The sequence below is a fragment of the Aotus nancymaae genome, unplaced genomic scaffold (assembly GCF_030222135.1).
Source record: "Aotus nancymaae isolate 86718 unplaced genomic scaffold, 86718_ANA_hifiasm-v0.15.2.pri h1tg000020l, whole genome shotgun sequence".
Taxonomy (NCBI): Eukaryota; Metazoa; Chordata; class Mammalia; order Primates; family Aotidae; genus Aotus; species Aotus nancymaae.
In genome coordinates, this window is record NW_026988432.1 from 39,086,491 (window position 1) to 39,109,962 (window position 23,472).

A 23,472-nucleotide genomic window follows, 5' to 3' on the forward strand; every position below is an offset into this window, starting at 1 on the left:
ACATTCAAAACACCTTAAGAAAACACATCTTGATGTGAACTTCAGGCTGACCTGCTTTTATGTGAGAGGCATATGCTATCCCTCATGTATCAGTTAGCTATTGCTGTGTAACAAATCACCCCATATGTACGTGACTTAAACAATAAGTATTTTTATTGCTTATGACTCTAAAAGTCAGCTGGATGATTCTGTTCTTGGCTGAGTTTGATCATAAGTGTTCAGCTCTAGGTAATATAAGCTAACACTGCTGTTCTTGGTTAAGTTCTTTCATATGTTTGCAGGTTGGCTGACTATGAGGTAGTCTAGAATGATGCTAATAAGACAAGTGGGTTGTCTTGCACATGGTCACTTATCTCCCATCAGACAACTGCCTGGAGATAGCAGCATTCTAAGAGAGGGCACATATATGCAAGACTTCTTAAGGCCTAGTCTCAGAAGTGCCACACCATCACTGCCACTTTTATTTCTTTGTCAAAGTGGGTCACAAGGTTATCCCAGGTTCAAAGGCTAGAGAAATATTTCCTGATGCAGTAACATTGCAAAGGGTATGAATATAGAGATACCATTACGTAGGGCCATTACTGGATTCATCTATCACACTTCATTTTTACAGAAACATTTTTGAGGACTCCTATAAAGATACTTTTAAAGTATACTCTCTAATACTCACCTGATCACAATATCTTCACCAGGTACGCAGACAATGGGACTGAATGAGGGCCCAGAGAATGCATGATTTATTTGCTAGAATTTGAGGATAAGTGAAGAAAATAAAAAATAGACATTAAAGCACTAATATTGAGAATATATATATATATAAAGGTTTATGTATATTGTTGTTTATGTCCTCTGTCCTTAAGTATGTTGGTGATGCATTATTTCTTAAAAGACTGTTCTATTATTGTATACAGAATATTCTTCCAAACCACTCCCCCTATTTCTGCAAGTTTAGAGGAAAGTGCTTTTTTGATCCTAACAAGTGGTGTCAACTGAAGTTTTCAGAAAAGAATCAAGATGCAAATTTCTTCTCCAAATGATCTTTAAGAGATGTAGTGACTGAAATATTGAGAGGTTATGATTACTGAGATATACTATCAAAAATAACTGAGTCCTCATATGTGCACATGACAACTGGACCTGTCACCTGAGCATTTATCAACCTTCATTAGTTATAAAATGATTCCAGAAATGTTAAAATGTGAACACTTTTTGTTCTTATACTTCCCAACCCCATATCAACTCAGGAGAGGAGTCACTGGGCTCTATCTGGGTTCTTCTTCCCTGCTCCATAGCCTGATATTCTCTCAAGGCAATAATCTTAGAAAAATGTAGCTCTTACTTCATTTGTCTTCCATCTTTCATCGATCACTGTTGTCAGATGTCCAGGTTTTGGAAATGGTTGTTTTATAACTTTTGTTTCTTTTTTTTTTGTAGGGGTAAGTTGTTTCAGGTGGTATAATAAATCTGGTCCTTGTTACCTACCTTAACCACAAGTGAACATGGTGGACATCTTCCAATTGATGGGCTATAGTTTTAAATATCACTACATGCCAAAATACTTTTCCAGAACCTTACTCAATGCTTTTCTACCATTGTCCCCAAACAGCTCGATTAGCCTTGCTATTTTTCAAGATGAAATGTCTTCTTTAAAGTTTGTCCTTTTTTTTTTTTTTTTTGGTCTAACTGAAGAATCCTATTAGAATGTTATTTCAATGGCTTCCAGGGGCAAAGATTTTCTTAGGAAGTTAGGTGACATTGCCTCTGCAGATGAACATATGCCTTTCAAAGATCCTTAAAATACTGGAAAGCATGGGGGCAAAAAGGACACACAGACATAACATTCAGGGCACTTTTTGTTCTTTTACTATCTTTACCTTTTCAATAAATTAGTGTCTCAAAGTTTAACCTTCGTCTATAATCCATCTGGGGCTTCCTCTCATAATTCACTCCAGAAGGAACATTAGTGGATGTGCGTTTTCTCCCAGGGATTCACCCTCCTTCTGTTTTAAATCAAAAAATACTTTTGCAAATTAGCCAAAGGAGACAGGCTATAAGCTTTCTGTAAGAATCCTTCAATGTGCCCTCTGGACTTTTTGCCTAGCTGTTTTCAAAAGTTGTGCAACTTAGGATGGACATTAAAATCTACATGGAATGTGTAAACATGGCATGTGGGGACAAACACATCTTCCATAAAAACAACGGGCATCTGCAGAGTTGCTGCAATTGAAATGCATGGCGTAAATGCTTACCAATCAGAGGAAAGCTGGTAGTTTTTAGATTTTTATGGTGCAAACAGTTTCTAGAGACCATGCTAGAACAAGCCCCTCATTTGACCTAGGAGGAAACTAAAGCTAATTATTCTTTCATTCAAAACATAATTATTAAGTGCTTATAATGAGGCAGGAACTGTTTTAACCCCAAGATACAGCTGAACTAAGATCAAGTAACTTATCTGGGGGCACATAGCGAGTTAGTTATATCCCTGCCCTAGAACTCCAGTGCCCTCGCACCTTGTCCAGTGTTCTTGACAGTACCTGCACTTTAAATTGACTTAGAATATTTAGCAACAGAGATAAAGAAAAAAAAGCATCCTGGCTCCCAATACCCAGATCAAATATTTGTCCTTCTCCAGTTTTTCACTTACCTTTAGGATAACAACAGAAAATCAGTTAACAGAGGGCTAACTGGCAACTTCAGAAACACAACAGAACTGCCAAATCAGCACCCAGAGACCACTGCATTGAGGCATGAAGGAAATTTGCATTTCATGCATTTACTCCATTGTTTACACTACACTGACCCTGTACAAAGTCTGTAACAAAATGCAAAAGGGGATATAAAAGGAGAAAGATGCAGCCCCAGTCCTCATAAAACTGCTTAATCATCCAAACTAAAAACAACAGCAACAAAAGCAAGTGTAATAATTGGAGACAAGATACATTGTAGCATATATCAATTTGTGCTGCAAGAATAGAGTAAGTTCAGTACTTACTCAGTCAAAAAGGCTTGTTGGGGAAGACCAATCTTAAATTTGGTTTTGAAAGAAGTAAAACAACTGAATAAAATTAAAGTCATCTTTTACTTATGAAAATTATTTCTCATATTTAAGGATAGTTTTAAACATAATTTTTTTTCCTTTAGGGTACTACTATGTTTATGTTCAAGCCCCTTGGTTTGTCTTCCTTATCTGCCATTCCATTATTTTTAATTTTGTTCATTTCACTTTGCTTACTGTTCTGAATCCTGATGTCTGTCTCTCAATATTTGTTTTCTTAAACTTTGTTTTCTTCAAAGTCTGTTCTCCTTTATGCTGTATGGGCTTCATTTCTGCAATGGTTTGTTCCTTTCATCATTTTTCCAAGATAGATTCTCTGCCCTTTTCTGTTTATTACTTATCTGTAAATGGGTCAGGTCCTCTAGGACCAGCTTCTGGTAACAGCAGATTGGAGTTTACAGGGATTCTCATCATGGCTGGTCATAGGGTAAGGTACATGAGTTCTCATAGACACTTAACATTATTTCCTTCCAGCAATGAAGATAAACCCTACAAGGCTTTCCACAATGTAGACTTTACTTCCCCTCACTTCACCAAATCCTACCTTCCTGAAAATATGACTTATATTATTGCCAAAAACAGCTTGATTTTCTTGTTAAGAGAATTTCTAGGCAAGAAATTTGGGTCTTATGAAGAGAATTTCTAGTCAAGACCACAGCATTTATTCAAAGACTAGTCCTCCCTCACTACTAAAGAAAACTCCTCTGAGCACTTCATCAAAACTCCATACATTTTGAAGTGTCCAGTCTGGCTGGTGGGAACAGGCACCAGTTGGGCACCGTGTGACCCTGGTGCCCTCTCTCCTCATCTTTTCCAGGGATTCTGTCTCTGGCCTCAAGTAGTTTCCTCACATCCACGTGCTGATCAATACTGTGCTGAATTCTTGAGGATCATCTTCTGCAGATCTCAGGTTTCTCTCTCTGGGCAGCTATCCTCTCAATCTGCCCTGCAAATTCAAGCCACCTAGACTTCCTCATATTCCCAACCCCATCTCAACTCAGGGGGTTCACTGGGATCTGTCTGGGTTCTTCCTCCTTGCTCCATAGCCTGAAATTCTCTCAAGGCAATAATAATCTTAGGAAAATGTAGCTCTTCATTTGTTTTCCATCTTTCATGGGTCATTGTTGTCAGATGTCCAGGTTTTGGAAATAGTTGTTTTATAACTTTTGTTTCTTATTTTTGGAGGGGGAAGTTGTTTCAGGTGGTAGAATAAATATGGTCCTTGTTACCTACCTTAACCAAAGGAAAAGTCTAGGTTATGGTATAATTACTTGTTTAACCCCAACTCTCTTTCTATTAAAGACTTGTTTCAAAGAGTATCCAGGAGAGCTCCCTCCATATCTGCGGTTCCAAACAAAGAAGTATAGATTTTGTTACTCAGAATATGTCACTTAGGCTGGAAACCTGGGTGATTGTTGAGATCCTCTTTCAGCATATTCTGCAAGGCTATTAAACGTTTACTGCATTGGTAGCCCCTCATCTTTGGTCATGTATCATCAGATGTCTCTTAGATGTGTTTGTCCTAGGAGCAAATGTCTCCTATATTTGCTTTTCATTAACTTTAATGAATGCTTTGTGGGAGGATCTATCATATTGACTCTGCCTTCTCTCCATCTAATGCTGAGCTTTTCTTAAGCAGGCCTAGAAGGCCCTGCTCGTGGCATGTAGCCTGCACAATGGTGACTCTTAAAGGGCATTTGCTGATGATAAAGAGGAATGCAATGAGATTAATAACATCTGAGGAAGCACAAGAGTAGAGTATGATAAGGACTCAGCAAAGCAAATGGGTAGTTGAATTGACATACCACTTCTTTGTTCCAACTTGAATAAAAGTCTAGATGTGTAAAACTAAGTATTTTTAGTTAAAATATGCATTCTAGAAATGTCTTAATAACAATCTAGATAATAATGGCAAGATACAGGGTCACTAGCCAAAGGAAAGAAAATCTGTAGGAAAATAAGCATATGGGAATACAGGCATGGCACACAATATGTGTTTGTCTTTCTCAAAAACTCAGTAATGAGAAGCAGCTTTCCTCCTTGCTAACAGACACCCCTTATCTTGGCTTCTATTAAGCATTCACTAATTGAAATAAAAATGAACCAAAACTTAGAAAAATGTGATAGTGTCAACTGCACTCAAAGAAAAAAATATATAATTACTTAGTCACTCTAATTACACATGCAGAGTAAAGCAATTGCTTGCTATTTACTGGTATATGCCAAAAAAACTTCATATTAATAAATATATGTGAGGAATTACTTGTTAAATTTAATTACTTAACAAAAGCAATAAAATAATTTTTAATTAAAAAGTATATGCACCCATAAGTAAAATGACCCTTTGTGTTCCAATATAGTGGCTTCTTTTGGAGCTGAATGATGACATTTCCAAGTCCCTAATTATATACAAATCATGAGGGAGCGAAGGGGCTAAATAACATATTGTCTCTTCCCAATGGAAAATTAGGAAAGAAAATTGCCAACAGAAAAAAAATGAAGATTGAAATAGGTCTTTAAGATATTTTCCTCTTATCTTTAAGAAGCATTATCTTTTTTTTTCCTAGTAAAGTAAAAATCCAAAGTTCTTGGAATTGCCAAGGGTAATCTATAACCTTGAAGTCCTGAAAACTGCTTTTGTGCTCTTACTGCCATGCCAGTCTCCAATGGGCTAACTCATTACAATTCTTAACGAATGAAATAATTGATATTTTCTTTGGAAATTACAACCAATTTGTGAAAATCAGCACTGATGACTTTTTCAACAGACACAAATAGTTGTATAATTCTTATTAATAATTCCAACCACTAATTAATAAACTGTAATTGGAAAACAACTTGTGGGTGGGGTGAGGGATTAGTACTCTGAGTTGCCCCCTGTATGTCTAGAGTAAAAGGTTAAATGAAATGGCCTTACTTTGCCATCTCAGGAAATTGATTCTTCCAACATCCCTAGTATGGCAATAGCAAACCATATAAAAAACAGTTTTCCTTATTTCTGATTCATTTATAAAAATTCTACCCCTAACTGGTATATGCCAAATTCTCCTCATTGTAACACAGAAAGCTCATAGAATGGAATTATTCTAGTCTTCTTTGCAAGTTTTATAACTAGGTTCTTCTCTTGAATTTTTTAAGTTTCTGAAATTCTGGGTAAAACTATCCTTGAGTCTTTTTTTTTTTTTAATGCTACCATCTCTCAAGGGTCTCTGCGCTCCCTGCTCAGACAAAGCTGACTGGAGGAAAAAGCCTAACATGGAAATGTCTACTTTGGTATGGATTGCAAAGCTCACAACTGGTCCTCAGAAGCTGGTCCTCCTGAGTGAGGTTGGCAGGGTTAGCCTCTGACCAGGGCTTGGTTATTAGAAAGAAGGCTAAAAAAGGAGATGCTTGTTTCATTGAGGACCATGGCCTTGTAGGAGGCTTTGCAGAGTATGCGTGGGAACAACTTTGTTTGGTCTCTGATAATCATCTTCTTCCTGGCGATACTTTGCTCCCCACAGCCTGAAACAGGTGGCCGAGGAGAGGGAAGACATTCTCACTTTTTTTTTTTTTTTTGAAAGAAAGAAAAATAAAGAAGAGGAGAAAAAGGAAAAGAAAGAGAGAGAGAGAATAGGAGTATTGCTTTCTTGCCCAGGCTAGAATGCAGTTTAGTAATGGGTATTGAAAACCTCTTTTATACCAATAATTATACTTGATGTAAACAGGAAGGAATAAGGGAAGAAAATAACAAACGAGCAGCCAACCAATATTTCATTTAAACCTATGAAATGCTATGCGATTACTGAGGAGTGATTTACTTCCAATTATGTAGTCACTTATGGAATAGGTGTGAGGTGGTAATGTATGTTTTATGTATTTGAAGTGGAGAGTTCTATAAATGTTTATTAAGTTTACTTGTTCCGGGTCTGAGTTCAAGTCCTGGATGTCCTTGTTAATTTTCTATCTCGTTGATCTATAAAATCGTTAGCTCTTCTTGTTACATTGATCCTTTTGCCATTATGTAATGTCCTTCTTTGCCTCTTTTGCTCTTTGTTGCTTTAAAGTCTACTTTATCAGAGGCGAGAATTGCATCTCCTGCTTTTTATATATTTGTTTATTTTTACTCTCTGATTGGTTGATAAATCTTCCTCCTTCTCTTTGTTTTGAGTCTTTGTGTATCGTTGCATGTGAGATGGGTCTGGATGCAGCATACCTATGGGTTTTGGCTTTTTATCCGATTAGAATATATATAACTTTAATACTGGCATTTGATGCTAGCTGGCTGTTTTGCCCATTAGTTAGTGTAAATTTTTCGTTGTGTTAATGTTCTTTTCTTTTTGATATATTTTTGGAAAGGCTGATATTGGTTGTTCCTTTATATGTATAGTGCTTCTTTCAGAAGCTCTTGTAAAGCAGGCCTGGTGGTGGTGAACTCTCTAAGTACTTGTTTGTTCGCAAAGGATTTAATTTTTCCTTCGATTATAAAGCTTAGTTTGGCTGGATAGGAAATTCTGGGTTGAAAGTTCTTTTCTTTAAGGATGTTAAATATTGGTCCCCACTCTTTTCTGGCTTGTAGGGTTTCTGCTGAGAGATCTGCTGTAAGTCTGATAGGTTTCCCTTTATGGGTAACCTGACCTTTCTCTCTGGCTGCCCTTAGTATTTTCTCCTTCATTTCAACCCAACTATCCTTGAGTCTTATTCCTTCTTGATAGAGTCTGCAGCAGCAGAGGCGAGAGTAGGCAATGAAGGGGAGCAAGAAAAGGACAGTCCCTAAAGCAGACTTCTTTTCCGAGAGATGACTTACTAAACGACCTTCTTGGCACAGGCCTCTAACGAACTTCAATCTGAACAAGGAAATACGGTCAGATACTACCAACAAAGTACAAACATAGTCATTCCTCTGATAACAGCAAATTAGCCAAAGAAAGGAACATGTATCAGCCTGAAAAATTCATGAAGATTTGATTCTGCTGCCTAATTAGCCACAGTGGTTGATACAAGAGAAAAAAAAAAAAACAGAGCCCATAAGTAACAATGTCAAATTAGGGGCATTTGCTGGAACTTTCTATTGAATGGCTGAATCCATTGAAATAGCCAAATGACCAGTTAAATACATGGAATCAGGACCGCTAGAAAGTTTTTATGTGCTTATGCAATCACATTGTAGTCACAGTAACTGTGACTGCACAATGTGATTGCACAATGTGATTATGTAATCACGTTGAAGTCACAAATAAGATATATAAGTGTATGCAATAGGAGGAGGCTTCAAAAATTTCATGAAAAAGTGAAATTAAAAGATAATTTAAAGGATAAAACATAAAATTTACTTCTTAACATAAGCTCCATCAAGGTCAAATGGCTGATGATACCAACCATTTAAGCCATCTCTAAAGAACTGACGGTCTTGAGAATTTAACTATGCCAAAGCAGTCTTTTTTACATTACTAACTGAAGAAAAATGGGTGCCCTTAACAGATTCTTTAAGAATAGTAAACAAAAAGAATTCAGAAGAAGGCAAATCAGGACTATAGAGTGAATGCCTAATAATTTCTCATCAAAACTATGACAGAATTGCCCTTATTTAGAAAAGGAATGAGCAGGAGTGTGGTGTTTGTGGAGAAGGACTCCCTGGTGAAGCTCTTGACTGGTTGCTCTGACTAGTCCACTGTCGTGTTGACCAGACCACTTCCTATCTCTTGGTAGCCATTTTTTTGATTTTGCTTTGTCTTCAGGATTGTATTGGTAATGCCATGTTTCATCTCCTTTGAAATTATTTAAGAAATACTTCAGAATCTTAGTGGAGGCAGCAACTAATAGCCTACCAACCAAAAAAAGTACAGGACCATATGGGTTCACAGCTGAATTCTGCTAGAGGTACAAACAGGAGCTGGTACCATTCCTTCCAAAACTATTCCAAAAAATACAAAAAGAGGGAATTCTCTCTAACTCATTTTATGAGACAAACATCATCCTGATACCAAAACCTGGCAGAGAAGCAACTAGAAAAGAAATTTTCAGGCCAATATCCATGATGAATATTGATGCAAAAATCTTCAATAAAATAATGGAAAACCATAACCAACAGCATATCAAAAAGCTTATTGATCACAATCAAGTAGGCTTCATCTCAGAGATAAAATGCTGCTTCAACATCCACAAATCTATAAACATAATCCATCACATAAACAGAACCAAAGACAAAAATCACATGATTATCTCAATTGATGCAAAGAAGGCCTTCAACAAAATCCAACAGCCCTTTATGCTAAAAACTCTTAATAAACTAGGTATCAATGGAACGTATCTCAAAATAATAAGAGCTGTTTATGACAAACCCACAGCCAATATCATACTAAATGGGAAAAAACTGGAAGCATTCTCTTGGAAAATTGGCAAAAACAAGGATGCCCTCTGTCACCACTCCTATTCAACATAGTATTGGAAGTTCTGGCCAGGGCCATCAGGCAAGAGAAAGAAATAAAAGTATTCAAATAGGAAGAGAGGATGTGTCAAATTGTCCCTGTTTGCAGATGACATGATTGTATATTTAGAAGACCCCACTATCTCAGCCCAAAATCTCCTTAAGCTGATAAGCACCTTCAGCAAAGTCTCAGCAATGTGCAAAAATCACAAGCATTCCTATACACCAATAATAGACAAACACAGAGCCAAATCATGAGTGAACTGCCATTCACAATTGCTACAAAAAGAATAAAATATCTAGGAATACAACTAACAAGGGATGTGAAGGACTTCTTCAAGGAGAACTACAAACCACTGCTCAAGGAAATAAGAGAGGACACAAATAGATGGAAAAACATTCCATGTTCATGATTAGGAAGAATCAATATTGTGAAAATGGCCATACTGCCCAAAGTAATTTATAGATTCAGTGCTATCCCCATCAAGCTACCAATGACTTTCTTCACAGAATTGGAAAAAACCACCTTAAACTTCATATGCAACCAAAAAAGAGCCCGCATAGCCAAAACAATCCTAAGGAAAAAAAAAAAAGAAACTGGAAGTGTCATGCTACCTGACTTCAAACTATATTATAAGGCTACTGTAATCAAAACAGCTGGTACTGGTATCAAAACAGCTGGTACTGGTACCAAAACAGAGATATAGACCAATGGAACAGAACACAGGCCTCAGCAATAATGCCACACAACTACAACCATCTGATCTTTGACAAACCTGACAAAAACAAGCAATGGTGAAAGGATTCCCTATTTAATAAATGGTGTTGGGAAAACTGGTTAGCCATGTGCAGAAAGCTGAAATGGGATCCATTCCTTACACCTTATACTAAAATTAATGCTAGATGGATTAAAGATTTAAACATGAGACCTAACACCATAAAAACTCTAGAAGAAAACCTAGGCAATACCATTCAGGACATAGGCATGGGCAAAGACTTCATGACTAAAACACCAAAAGCAATGGCAACAAAAGCCAAAATAGACAAACAGGATCCAATTAAACTTAAGAGCTTCTGCACAGTGAAAGAAACTATCTATAGAGTGAAGTGGCAACCCACAGAATGGGAAAAACATTTTTGCAATCTATCCATCTGACAAAGGGCTAATATCCAGAATCTACAAGGAACTTAAACAAATGTGCAGGAAAAAACAACCCCATCAAAAAGTGGGCTAAGGATATGAACAGAAAAAAAGAAGACATTTATGCAGCCAACAAACATATGAAAAAAGCTCATCATCACTGGTTTAGAGAAATGCAAATCAAAACCACATTGAGATATCACCTCATGCCAGTTAGAATGGCGATCATTAAAAAATCAGGAGACAACAGATGCTGGAGAGGATGTGGAAAAATAGGAATGCTTTTACACTGTTGGTGGGAGTGTAAATTAATTCAACTACTGTGGGAGACAGCATGGTAATTCCTCAAGGATCTAGAAATAGAAATACCATTTGACCCAGCAATCCCATTACTGGGTATATATCCAAAGTATTATAAATCATTCTATTATAAAGACACACGCACACATGTTTACTGCAGCACTGTTCACAATAGCAAAGACTTGGAACCAACCCAAATTCCCATCAATGATAGACTGGATAAAGAGAATGTGGCACATATACACCATGGAATATCATGCAGCTGTAAAAAAGGTTGAGTTCATGTCTTTGCAGGGACGTGGATGAAACTGGAAACCATCATTCTCAGGAAACTGATGCAAGAACAGAAGACTAAACACTGCATGTTCTCACTTATAAGTGGCTGCTGAACAATAAGAATACACGAACACAGGGAGGGAAACATCACACACAAGGGCCTTGAGGGTTAGGGGTTAGGTGAGGAACAGCATGGCGGGGTGAGGAGACAGCAGAGGGTGAGGAGGTTGGGGAGGGTTGCTTTAGGAGAAATACGTAATGTAGATGACAGGGCGATGGATGCAACCAACCACCACCATGGCACATGTATACCAATGTAACAAACCTGCACAATCTGCACATGTACCCCAGAACTTAAAGTATAATACATAAACTTTTTAAAAAGAATACTTTAGAATCTTGAACCTACTTGTTTACAATGTCCTTTGAAAGCTCTGCTCTTGTCTGAAGCTGATCTGGGCACAACAGTTTTGGCACCCATCGAATGAAAATTTTAACAAACTTTAATTTTTCAGTCAGAATTGAGTAAGCTTAACTAATTGACATGTCTATGGTTCTGGCTACTTTTTGTGTTGTTAATCACTGCTTCTCTTGGCACCCATAGAATGGAAAGTTTGTTAAACTATACTTTTTCAGTCAGAATTGTGTAGACTTAACTAATTGAGATGTCTATGGTATTGGCTATTGTTTGTGTTGTTAATTATTGGTCCTCTTTAAAAGGGTATAAACAAGATTAATTTTTCCTTGCAAATTGATGTGGATGATCTACTGCTGTGAGCTTCATCGTCAACAGCATCTCTTCCCTTCTTAAAATGAGTTATACATTGGTAAATTGCTGATTTTTTGAGGCATTATCCCCATAAACTTTTCATAAAGCATCAATGATTCACCATTCTCCCAATCAAGCTTTACCATAAATTTGATGTTTGATCTTGCTTTAATTTAGCAGAATTCATGTTGTCCTGATAGGAACTTTTTAAAACTCATGTCTTATCTTTCTTAGTTCCTCAAACTAGATCCTGTTCAGGGATATTATAGCAAGTCAGTATGAGTTGATTTTTGTGCAAAAACATTTTGAAATTCATGCATAATTTTTTCCTAATATGCATTTTCCATGAACTTTTGGAAGTTCCTTCATATTGATGTAAATTTCAAATATTCAATAGAGTGACCATATACATGATTTCTTCAGAGACTAAAAATTTGCATTCCTTCTAACCTTCCTACCAGTGTATCAGTCCCTCTCCATCAAAATTAAAAAAAAAAAAAAAGCATAAACATATACTTGAACACTTCTAGTGAAATGTATAACAATATGTCATTAATGGTGTTCATTCCCTTAGATCAAAATCATCTTTACTCCTCTCCAAAATCTTTATTTTAGTGATTCCCTGGCAACACTAACAAATGGTCAATAAGGAAAGTAATAAGAGTCTTTATAGCTACTAAAATCCTCAACAACTTAGATAAGGGTTAGCATAAAACAGACCTCTTCCATCCTTCTCTGTGTGTGGACATTCAAGAACTGAGGATGTAAGAGGAATTTTCTGTAAGAAAAAAATATTTATAAGAACTAATGATGAATATTTAGAGAATATTTTATTAGCTTTTCTTTTCTGCACTGGATATGGTTGAATTTGGGGGCCCTGGAACAAAGCTGAATACAGACTAAGAAAGATGGGACATGGTAACTCTTTCTTGGGATCTAAAGGATTAAAAGTTATCAAAGGGCAGTAAGGATAATCAGAGAAAATGAAACAAATAAACAAAAAAACAGTCTACTTACCTTTTGTTGCAGGCAGTAGACTTTACAAAGCAGCAGAGGGAATTATGAGGTTATCGTCTAGGTTTCCAGTACACCTCACCTTGTTAAGAGGAAGAAGCTCTATGCGGGAAAAGAGAGGTTGCATTTTCTTCAGGCAATCACATCACGTCACCTGTGAGGAAACTCAGCCTAACGGTGGATGGACGAATAGAATGTACCAAAGCCTGAAAAGGAAAGCCATTTTTCATTATTGAACCATTGTAATTGCTAGTTTCATACTGAGTGTTAGTCTACTTCCCTGTAATACACTCCTACTGGTTATTGAAGAAAATATATTATGCATCTTTATCTGTGTAGATACAGATATAGGTAACGTATGTATATATTCTGTAGTTTGTGTAAATATGCACACATTCATATATATGCTAAGTCATATGCCATGTGATGAAAGGAAGGATCCAAGACAAAGAAAAATGTGTGAGTTTGTTTGAATTCTTGAGCCCAGAAATCAATTTATGTAGATAAAAATATACATGTGAAATATACCAAATAATGCAGCCAAATAAAACCTTCCCAGGTAATATGATGGATAGTCAGTGAAACAAAAGTTAATATTAGAGCATCAAATTTTCAGATATTTTGGAAGCGTCTCTTGAGGATATCTAAAGGCCAGAGAAGTTTTGACTCAATGGACGTGATGGAAAAATAGTGAAAGGGCAGAGGATCAGCATGAGAAAAGGTGTAGAGGCAGGTATGTAAATAGCATGTTTGCCTAACTGAGTTAGACCTAAGTTACCTTTGTACAAACCAATGAGAAGGCTGCCTGACTCTATCTGTACCTTCCCTTTTCTGAACTCCCACTGCCCCATTCAGGAGTGACTGTACATTAGAAGGAAGTGGGGACCACACAAGGCTAACATTTTGCTAAAGGAATTTACTTTCCTAAGCTTGGTGCTATCCCCTCAAAGGACCACTTTGCATACTTTCACTTAAGCATCAGGCATTCAAAAGGGCTCTAATGGTTCCACATCGTGTCAATGTTGAAGTTAGGTTTTGATGACTATTATCTATAATAATGTTAATATTTAACACATTTACACTAAGGCAAAATTTTTTTGGTTGCATTTTAGGAAATCCCATGTCTCTGGCTGTGCCATCTGTTCAAGACAAGGTGTAATCCCATTGCTTTGGGGTATCTGGGCCTCCCTCTGGTTATCTCTTGAATTAGAGCCCATCTGGATGTCAACTCACGGCTGTGCTTCCTGTAGATCCAAGAATTGCTTTTCGGGAAAAAAAGTAAATACTGTGATGGTTAATACTCAGCTTCAACTTGATTGAATTGAAAGATACAAAGTATTGATCCTGGGTGTGTCTGTGAGGGTATTGCCAAAGGAGATTAACATTTGAGTCAGCGGGCTGGGGAAGGCAGACCCACCCATAATCTCATGGGCACAATCTAATCAGTTGTAAGTGCGGATAGAATATAAGCAGGTTGAAAAATATGACAAGAGAGATTGGCCTAGTCTCCCAGCCTACATCTTTGTCCTGTCTGGATGCTTCCTGCCCTCAAATATCGGACCTCAAGTTCTTCAGTTTTGGAACTCCGACTGCCTCTCCTTGAACTCCCATGTATATACATGTATATATATCCTATTAGTTTTGTCCCTCTAGAGAACCCTGAATAATACAAATACCAAAGTGTTCGGTCAAATTATTTATCTGATATGGTGTCCACCAACCAGTCTTCCTATTCTGCTATAGATATTCTAAAGCTAAAATGTGAACTTTTGTGTTCTTTCTTTGTGTTAGCAGTTGATGAAGGACAGAACTAAGGAACAAAAGCAAGTAACTTTGTTAAAACAAATTCAACTCATTGAATTTGTCTTTTTCAGTAATATAAAAAAGATATTTTGATTCAGAACCTTTAAGAAAGACAATAACCACCATCTAAAAACAATAAAAGAAAGAAAATGATCTCAGTCAAGAGCAAAGGAACTTGGTGATTTTTTAGCCTATCATTGATGAGTGTTACAGATGACGGCTGGAAGTAGGCAAGTGGGAGTTATTCTAAAGGTGTGAATCAGGGAGAAAAATGGTTCAGTAAGACTAAAACACAAAATCTTGACTGATCAAGATTGGCTAATGGTTTTAGAAAAACTGGTAACAAGACCATTCTTGTAAAGTGTGAATCCTTCCAAGAGCTTTTTGCCTGTATACAGCTAAGAGATAAAGCTGCTAAATCCTCTGGGCACTAGGTAGGACTTGAGAAAGCAGAGTGTTAAATTCATCAAGGAGATTTTTCTTTAAGGCTTTGGTTTGGGTTAAAAGCCATGTATTCCTGGGATATATTACGTTAAACTGACATCGACCATGTTTACTTTGAAGTGGCAAAAGAATGTAACAGTAGGTTTTATGAAAGAGAAACAGAACTAAGAAGGTGAGAGTCTTTGGTTCTGGAAACCTGAAATAGATGGAGAAGGAACCAGATTGGAAGAAACATGGGACATTAGAAACAATGATAGGGCATGGCTTATTACTGCATCTCAGTAACTGATGTGGGAGGGCTCACTGACAATGGGATGCCTGAAAGGTTAAGAGAAATTTTAGGGATTTCACATGTGTCTGGGCTACACTGTCTACCCCAGATGTGGCTACCAAAGCTGACAAATCCTTCCTTTTATTTGCCTTCTTCCACCCCTTAAGAATTGGCAAAAATTCGTTATGAAGATTTAAGACATTGAGATTTCTCCTGTGGTATAAAATGACAGGATTGCCTCCCAGGAAATGCAGAATGAGGCTGGGATATGCTTATTTTTTTTTTAATTTACTAAGTCAGCATTTGCCTAATGTTCCATATTTTTTTCTAAAAAACATTGAGAAAATCTGACCATCAACATATCAAAACTCCTTAACATTTCTTTCAAGTATTATGCAGCACAGATGTGTACCATCCTTCCCATACCATGTCACCTTACTATTTTATTTTCCATCACACTAAAACTTGGGGACAGGGAGACAGCCAGAAAGGGAAACACAGAGGGGCAATGTAATCATATGAGATAATGAATAGACATAGGGATATGAGAGAGACTGAAAAAAATGTATAATGGCTACTCTAGAAATCAAGAAGGAAGGTCTTGGTACTAATACCAAGAGATCCATTAAAACTGTGTCTCGTATGATCTTCTCTAGCTTTGCCAGTAATAACAAAGAAAGGCAAAAGGAAAGGCATGGCCTCACTGCTATCTTCACCTTTGTCTAGGCATTTGCTCCATCTGGCACTGCAGACACTCCACAGTATGGCCTGACCTGTCTTTGTAGTCTGTACCTGTTCTTGTGTTTGACAAGCTCTAGGCTGCTCTCCATTGCTCATGTCATCCCTGTTTATAAAACACCCTTCCCTCCCATCTCTACTTTCCTCCATTCTATTCTTTACCATGAACCACAGAAGGTTCCTCCTTGGTGAAACTCCCACTGCCCCTTCCAATGAAACGTGATGTCTTCTTTCTCTGAATAACCAGAGATGTTTGTTCAGACCATACTTCCAACACTTAACATATTCTGTCTTATTTGATCCAAAAATGTTTATGGAACATACTATGTGCCAAACTCTCTTTTAGGTGCTATTCCTTGCCTTCATGAAATTTAAGATTATTTGTATCCAGTGTTCCTAAAAGTTCTTTAAAAGAGAGGTAATTTCATTCCTCTTAAGTCTTCTGCCTACCCACTGAACATAAAAGGGGTTAGTAAATCTCTGTCAAATCCAGTGGACTATAATTCCAATAGCAAATGTTCTTCTTTCCTTGAATGACTGTGTTCTGTAAGATTAGTCCTTGTTCCTATGACTAGTTCCTTGCCTCTAGCAGAGAGTTTCTTTCTTTCTCAGGAAAGTAAATGCGTAAGAGATATGCTGGGGATGTTAAGCAAGTCCTTCTGGCTGGAGCTCTTCGGTAAAGATCCAGGAATTTCCAAGGTTTTGTGAACCTCCTAATATAGCATGTTTTGTCTTGTTTTTCATATATTCTCTAAGGCATCAGCAAATGCCCAATGTTGAAAAATGTATCAAAGAGAAATTGTTCTTAGTTCTGAGGGGAAAGCTACTGGGTTGCAGAGTTGTCATTTGACTGCTCTGAGGAGTTTCTCTGGAGTATCACCTTCCAGACTGAAGAATTCCAGTCTACCCTGGCCAGTAAAAATGTAGTGAGAGCCATGAGCTGATGGGATCTCAGGGAAAATATAGACCCTTTTAACATGTTCATGTTTGAAGCCTTGGTTTTGGGGATTGTGCCATAAAAGCTCAATGAGTAATACATGAATGGATCAAAGGATAACAAAGTACAAGTTGGGCAAGCAGTGGCAAGATTATGCTGGAACAAAATTAACCACAACACAGCCAGTTTGGCCTGTTCCTGGCTTCTCCACAATGTTGATATTTGCTGATATTGCTCAATGCACCATCATCTTCACAGTGTATCTGTCTTCTCTCTAGAAGTTTGCCATGAATGAGGGGACTTCATCTTTTTTTTTTTTTAATTAGCCCCATAGTCCTTTTTATTTATTTTGAGATGAAGTTTCACTCTGTCACCCAGGCTGGAGTGCAGTGGCGTGATCTTGGCTCATTGCAATTCTCATGCCTCAGCCTCCCAAGTAGCTGGGATTACAGGCATGCGCCACAGCAACCAGCTAATTTTTCTGTATTTTTAGTAGAGATGGGGTTTCACCATGTTGGCCAGGCTGGTCTCAAACTCCTGACCTCAAGTGATCTGCCTGCCTCAGCCTCCAAAGTGCTGGGATTACAGGCGTGAGCCACCATGTTCATCATAGCTCCATAGTTCTTTGTGCAGAGCTGAGCACATAGAAGTGGGCTGAAATGAACAAGGGGAAACTGATCTTCTAGGGATATCTGTGGCCTAGCCTCTCTACAAAGTCTGTCATATCTTTAATATCCTAAAATGCATCAGCTGTGTCTTTCTCATAATGTGTAGTCCTAGGCATCAATTGCTCTTTCTTCAAGATGACTTTTTTAAAATAATATTTTCCCAATATTCCAAACACACTATCTATGAGAGGAAGAGAGAGAAAGAAAGAAAAGACAGAGAACACACACATAAAATGAAAATTAAATTATATGTCATGGTCCCATGGTAACAATGTAAGCCTCTTCCTTCCATCTTTTCTTATCAATATAAACATACACATATAAATACACACAAAAACATACAAATATAAATATCACATCATTAGCATGGTACAATTTAAGAAAGCCATGCATTATAATGTTTTGATCCTCTCCTAACCTTGATTGCCCTGGTTAACAGTGAACTCTGATTGAGACCTGTCCCTAAAACCCTGAATCTGGAACCTTTAAATTTTACCTTGTAGAGATTCCTAGCATTTAACTTGGTCTATTAGTTAGAATGCTCTTTGGTAACTTCAACTTGGCATTAAAAATTGCTCTATTTCCCATAGATGCCTTTGGCACATAAGTTCTGATGAATTTTTAGGACAATGAATGAATGCTTTCATAATCTTATTCTCTACAATTCAACATATTGGATCTTGATGATGGAGTAGGAACCTGGATGACAACCAGAAGTCAAGCAGAAGCATCTCACCATGCAAGCTGCTCTGTTATCTCACCGCTCCAAAGCTATGACGGTCATGGCTGCCAAATGTGTGGTGATAGCCACACGCATGCTGAGACCTTCATGGGGAAATGCCAGTCCATCAGGAATAAAACACAAAGCATGCTTCCTTTGCTTCATTTTAAAAACTATTTTGTCTTGCATAAAAACTTTTCTGAGAGAAAATTTTCCAAGTTCTCCTAATCAAAGTGTGGCAGGTTACCTTGGCTATTGTCAGCATCAGCTCTAATAACATGAACTACTTTGTGAAAATAAAGTAGGTAATGTTTTCCCAGTTCTAGTTGTTAGCACATATACTCTCCTACAGATTTACAGGAAAATCAGCTTCCCAGGAGGATAGTTGAGAGACTCAGTGATGGTCCCTCAGGGAAAGAGAGAGAGGCCTAACTCACCTCACTGGATTTGTCCAAAAGCAAAGTATTTAGAATTCAGGAAATCTTCAGAGGTTGGAATTAATTAAGCATGACATGAATAACTAGTAAAGTAAATGATGTATCTGTTGATACTAACAATAGGTCAAAATTCATTAACAAGGACTGTTTATCAACAAGAATGTTACTGTGGGATGTGGGTAGTGACAGGTCAGTTGTAACTAAGGGTCAGAGATGGCCACCAGCCACAGCAAAACTGATTTTTTTCTGAAAGATGCCAATATGAAGTTATAACAGCTAATGGACCAGGTTATCCAGAAGATATATGATCTCTACCACCCATGAAAGAAATACAACATAAAATTGGGCAATACTGGGTTATACACTCATAATTTACGAAAAAAAAAAGTCATAAAAACCATAGTGCAAAAATACTGCCCATTTTGCTTTGTAACTTTTTTTAGAATATCCCTTAAATTTTTCATTTGATTTTTAAAACGAAATAAATGCTATTAAGACCCTTATACTAAGTTCCTCCTTATGCTGAGCACATAAGACATTCAATAATTTTTAATGTTTGCTAGTTGATCAGTTGCTGTTGAGGACAAGCAAAGTCTAGTTACACACTAAATATTTTATGATTATTTTATTCTTATGTTATAAACTCAGGTGTATTGTACCAGTCAGGGTTTTCTCCCACTGAATCATGTGACGTTTAAAATCAAAATGATTTAAAGGGCAGTTAGGAAGTCTTAAAATAATTTAATTAGGTCTTAGTATTTAGTTAAGCAAATCTCTTTAACTGCTGGGGACTCCAATAGTTTTGTGGATCTGGGCTGATTCTACCTGTTCTGTGTATATTACATGGATATTGTGAGACACTATATGTGAAAGCCTGAAAAAGGTCAAAATACTATCAACACTGAATACCATCATCATCATCATCAAGGAAAATAAACACTGCAGTGAAAAACTAGTTTTTTTAAAAAATATATCACTTCTCACACTTATTACTTCTGTGCTAAAAACCTAGCAGACATCTGAACCTACCTTACCCTAAAGACACATGACCACCCATCCCTGACACTATCACCCAATACAACCCACACCACGACCAAGTTATTGGTGCTTGTTACTAGTGTTTTTCACAAGAGCAGCATGAATGTTTCAAGTTTTTATCCTCTCTCCAAAATAAGCAATTGCATCATGTTGACTGGATATGACACCCTGTTTCATGTTTTTCAGAAACTATATTTTCTTGGGAGACTGTTAATTGGTGGCCTGCAGCTGGCCACCAATAGAGCTACAAGTCCATAACTGGAGGACTTAGTGCTGTAATGAAGCATCCATTGAAGTGAGGGCACAAAGGCATGGTCCCCTTCATGGTGAAAGGAGAATGAAGGTGGATGATAAATGAATGACCAAGGGGTCAACTTCTTGATTGAGTGCCTGTCCTGTGCCTAACATGGAGGCTAGAATTGCAAGAAAAGACATAGTCCTGTTCTTCAAGACTTATCCAATCTAGTTGAGATGATGTGTATAAAACATATTTTTAAAAAAACACAAAATATAAGATTCTGTCCTCATGAGTGGAGTTGGATGGCAGAAAACACATGCTAAAGGAGTTCAGAAAAAGTAACCTGAAGATTTCAATGATGGGGGAAATACATACAGGAATTGAACTTGTGCTGTGCCTTACAAACACAGGTGGAATACCTGGATGTATGGAAGATAGAATGGGAAGTAAGGATGCTAGCCCATACCAAGCAGATGGACTGTGTGGGAAATAGTGGGATAATGAAAGGTCTTGACATCTTGTCAAAGTTTAAACTCAGTGCAGCTGGAGGTGAAGACCCACTAGAGATTTTGAGTTGGGAATAGTCTGACAATATCAAACAGCCAAAAATACAAAACAGCAATCAGTTTGGGGCTTTTCCCATGGGTACAGAGAACTGAGGGATTAATTCAGGTATGACAGACTACATATTTTCTATGGCCTCCAAAGCATACCCAGCATTTCTAATGCATAGCCCTCCACAATCAGTGCAGGTTTATGGGTGTCAAAGCCCCATCATAGGAAAGGGTTTATTCAAGAGCAAGTTGCTGAAAAAAAGAAAGCTGTCAGTATTTAAAATAATAAACAGGGTGATGGTTAATTCCAAAATTAGGTACTCCTAAACTAGTGAAAATTTACAAAAATACGCCTGTTCAAAATTAATCCAGAGGATACAAATCTTTTCCCCTGTGAAAGGAACAATGGTTAAAAGCACAGACTTCAGAGTCAGAACATCTAGGTTTGAATCCCAGCTCTGACACTTACTTGCTGTGTGACTTTAGATAAACTTGTTAACCTTTCTGGGCCTTGGTCCCCCACTTATAAAATGAGCAACATACTTATGGGTACAACTTATGGGTATGTTACAAGAATTAAAGAAATTGAGGAGAGCTCTACCAAGATGGCCAAATAGGAACAGCTCCGGAGTACAGTTCTCAGTGAGAGTGATGCAGAGGACAAGTGATCACTGCATTTCCAACCGAGGTACCAGGTGCATCTCGATGGGACTGGTTGGACAGTGAGTATAGCCCAAGGAGGGTGAGCTGAGGCAGGGTGGGGTGCTGCCTCACCCGAGAAGTACAGTGGACCAGAGGACCCCATGTCTTACCCAAGAGAGGCCATGGTGGCTTTTACAGCCACTCCGTCACTCTGATTCAAATACTGCACTTCTCCCGCAGTCTTTACAGCCCACAGACCAGAAGACTCTTGCTGGTGGACAAGTGCCTTGGGTTTCCAGCACAATAACCTGCACAAATCTGGGTGGCTTTTTAACTGGTGCCTGAAATGACTTCAAAACAGAGCCACACATTCCCCTGAAAAAGTGGGGGCTGAAGGCAGGGAGCCAGGTGATCTGGCTCAGTGAATCCCACCCCAACAAGACCAGCAATCTGAAACACACTGGCATGAGAGTAACACAGCCAGCACAGCAGTTTGAGCTTGACCCGGGATGGTCAAGCTCCATGGGGAGAAGGGCATCCGCCATTACCGAGGCAGTCCGCCATTACCAAGACAGTTCTAACCTTACCTGTGTAAACAAAACCGCAAGGATGTTTACACAGCAGCTGGACAGAGCCCGCAGCAGCTCAGTGAAGCCTCTGCAGGCAGATTGTAACTAGACTCCCTCCTTGCTGGGCAGGGCATCTCTGAAAAAAGGCAGCAGCATGTCAGGGACTCATAAATAAAACCCCACCTTCCTGGGAGAGAGCACCTGGGAAAATAGGTGGTTGTGAGTTACACTGTAACAAACTTAAATGTTCCTGCCCAGCAGCTCTAATTGGAACAACGGAGCTCCCAGCATGGCACTTGAGCTCTAATAAGAGACAGACTGCCTCCTCAAGTGGCTCCCTGACCCCCATATATCCAAAAAGGCACCTCATAAAGGACAGCTCTGGCTGACATCTGGTGGATACCTTCTGGGACAAAGATACCAGAAGAAGAAACAGGTGGCAACCTTTACTGTTCTGCAGCCCCCATGGGTAATTCCCAGGAAAGCAGGGTTAGGAGTGAACCTCCAGGAGTCCTGCAGCAGAGAGGCCTGTTAGAAGGAAAACGTGAAAAACAGAAAGAAATAGCTGCAACATCAACAGAAAGGACATCCACTCAGAGACCTCATCTGAAAGTCACCAACTTCAAAAACCAAAGGTAGATAAATCCACAAAGATGGGAAGAAACCAGCACAAAAAGGATGAAATCAGCAAAAACAAGAACACCTCTCCTCCTTCAAGGGGTCACAATGCCTCACCAGCAAGGGAACAAAACTGGAAAGAGAATGAGTTTGATGAATTGACAGAAGCAGGCTTCAGAAGGTGGGTAATCACAAACTTCTCTGAGCTAAAGGAACATGTTCTAACCCAATGCAAAGAAACTAAGAACCTTAAAAAAAGGTTAGATGAAATACTAACTAGAACAACTAGCTTAGAGAAGAACATAAGTGACTTGATGGAGGTGAAAAACAGCACAAGAACTTCATGAAGCATAAGCAAGATTCAGTAGCTGAATCGATCAAGCAGAAGAAAGGATATCAGAGATCGAAGACCAACTCAATGAAATAAAACTAGAAGGCAAGATTAGAGTAAAAAAGACTAAAAAGAAATGAATAAAGCCTCCAAGAAATATGGGATTATGTGAAAAGACCTAATCTACATTTAATCAGTGTACCTGAAGAGGACAGGGAGAATAAAAGCAAGCTAGAAAACACTCTTCAGGATATCATCCAGGAGAACCTCCCCAACCTAGCAAGGCAGGCCAACATTCAAGTCCAGGAAACACAGAGACCACCACAAAGATATTCCTCAAGAAGAGAAACCCCAAGGCACATAATCGTCAGATTCACCAGGGTTGGATGAAGGAATAAATGCTAAGAGCAGCCAGAGAGAATGGTTGGGTTACCCACAAAGGGAAGCTCATCAGACTCACAGCGGATCTCTCAGCAGAAACTCTAAAAGCCAGAAGAGAGTG

At 38.2% G+C, this 23,472-nt stretch overlaps 1 long non-coding RNA gene across 1 annotated transcript in view; it reads right to left on the bottom strand.

Moving 5' to 3' along the window:
• Window positions 1-686: 686 nt before the first annotated feature.
• LOC105709004 (uncharacterized) overlaps window positions 687-23,472 on the bottom strand; it is a 270,831-nt gene continuing 248,045 nt past the window's right edge. Inside the window, exons 3-4 of the long non-coding RNA XR_001105416.2 lie at window positions 12,965-13,167; window positions 687-744 (exon numbers count right to left, since the gene is read on the bottom strand). This is a non-coding gene — a long non-coding RNA (uncharacterized LOC105709004). The remainder of the gene's footprint in view (window positions 745-12,964; window positions 13,168-23,472) is intronic.